Source organism: Echinops telfairi, unplaced genomic scaffold, assembly GCF_000313985.2.
Source record: "Echinops telfairi isolate 266 unplaced genomic scaffold, ASM31398v2 ScPeMD7_18;HRSCAF=68, whole genome shotgun sequence".
In the NCBI taxonomy this organism is placed as follows: Eukaryota; Metazoa; Chordata; class Mammalia; order Afrosoricida; family Tenrecidae; genus Echinops; species Echinops telfairi.
This window is the reverse complement of record NW_022103915.1, coordinates 15,882,482-15,884,694: the sequence shown is the minus strand read 5'-3', so window position 1 is coordinate 15,884,694 and position 2,213 is coordinate 15,882,482. Positions and strand designations below refer to the sequence as shown.

The 2,213-nt window shown below is 43.7% G+C and overlaps 1 protein-coding gene across 1 annotated transcript in view; it reads right to left on the bottom strand.

Moving 5' to 3' along the window:
- KCNK10 (potassium two pore domain channel subfamily K member 10) overlaps positions 1-2,213 on the bottom strand; it is a 93,374-nt gene that overhangs the window by 43,874 nt on the left and 47,287 nt on the right. The window lies entirely within an intron of this gene.

The following is a 2,213-nucleotide window of genomic DNA, read 5'->3' as shown; positions in this document are numbered from 1 at the left end:
TCCCTGATGGAAAATGGGACATTCCTTTTCATAAAGAACAAACATCAACTTGACTGGACATGTCTGGTTTAGGGAGCCTGTGACATATGGGAAGAGTTCGTGACCACCTTCTTTAATCTGAGGGCTTCTCCTTTGTCATCTCATCCAGTGGGCATCCCTTCTATCTGGACCAAGTGTGACTGTCTTCAACATTTACCTCCCCAGGGTAGTGGGTACTCTTTTTTAAGGTGGATGTGTGATTTAGTATAAATTCCCCCAAGACCCATAAATCATAGTCCTCGAACCTGGAAAGCCAGAAGCCAAGGAACAGGAAGTGGGGCAGGGTTGGGGGTGGGGGGTGACACTGTGCTTCTTTTCCTCACTGACAGCAACATTCAGCTCTGATCCTGAGCAGAAAGGCCATGCCATCTATTGAGTCCTGTCTCTCCTCCCACTCTCTTCCTGCACCCAGGATAAGGGTAATCAGAGGCTAAATAAATGTTTGTTGAGGGCTGGATGTTTAAATGCAAGAGGATCCCTTTTATAGTCAAGCTGATTCATATGCAGTTCAAACGTTGTTGGTGCTTTGAAAATACCAACATCTGCATTCCTGAGAGCTTTTCAATTGAGTTGTCACTTATTTGAGTATCAGGCCTATTTCATAAGGATGGCATAAGAATAGGGTTTTTTCGGTGTGGGGGGGGGGCTTATAGTATTACCAAAATCTATATAGAGGAGAGTCTCAATTAATTGATACCCAATCTCATGCCAATTAGTAATAGTTTTACAATATTATGTTAACTAGGGTCTAGATCAGCATTTCGCAACCTGTGGGTCACAACCCCTTTGGGGGTCAAATGACTCTTTCACAGAGGTCCCCTGATTCATCACAGTAGCAAAATGAAAGTGATGAAGTAACAACGAAAATAATTTGATGGTTGGGGGGTCAACACAACATGAAGAACTATATTAAAGGGCTGTGGCATTAGGAAGGTTGAGAACCACTGGTCTAGATGATCAATCACCTGACTGTTCTCCCAAGTTAGGTTAATTCATGTGAAACCTGTTTCTGAATCCAAGACATGGGCCAGTTACTGGGTTCGTGGTTCTTGGCATGAGTATGGAATACTTTTGCACAGTAAACGTTAATGTTAAGACTATTACATTAGCAATGGTACTATCTATAGCAGAGGGTCAGTGAAAATGAGGAAGACAATTCTCAACAAGATGGATCGACACAGTGGCTGTACAATGGGGTCAAACATAACAATAACTCTGAGGATGGCACCGGACCGGGTAATGTTTTGTTCTGTTGTGCAAAGGAATACTGAGTAGGAACCAATTTCATGGCACCTAACAAAAATGACAGCAACACTAGTATAATACTGTACTGCAGAATAGTACAACACAGTAAAGAATAAGGTTGTTGAATGAGTCACTGGGAACATCACAGGGGACAGCAAGGTGAACTGACAAAAACAGTTTCCAAAGGCAATGTTCTGTACCCTACTTCGATGAGTGGCAGTGGGGATCCTAAATGCTTATGAGTGCCAATCTAAGATGCAGCGATTGGTCTTTCCCCATCTGGAGCAAAGAAGAGTGAAGACAATTGAAGACATATGAAAACAATTAGTTCAATGGACTAATGGACCACAGGAACTGTAGCCTCCATGATCCCTAGACCAGAAGAACTAGATGGTGCCCAACTATCACGACTGCCTTCTCTAAACGAGGTCAAACTAGAAGGCCTTGAATAGAGTGGGAGAAAAATATGGAACAAAACTCAAAATCATCAAAAAAAATATCAAACTCACTATCAGCTAGAAACTGGTGGAATCTCTGAAGCTATGGCCCCTGGATGTCCTTCAGGCCTGGAACTGAACTCAGCCATGGCTCAATTTTCAACCAAACAAACAAACTCACTGCCATTAAGTTAATTCTCATGCACAGTGACCCCTTAGGGCACAGTAGAACTGTCCCTGGGGGGTTGTGAGACTGTCGATCTTTAGGGGAGTAGAAATCCTCCTCTTTCTCCCCAGAGCAGCCGGTGGTTTCAACCCGCTGACTAATTCAAACCTGCCATGCCACAAGGTCTGCACGTCAACAACAACACTAGGGAGTCAACAATCAACCATTCGAGGTCAAGGCAGCATTTTCCCAACGACAAAGCTCAGAAGGCGGGAAGGGTTAGGCAAGAAGCGGGAATGAAAACACGAAACACAAGTCGGAAGTTG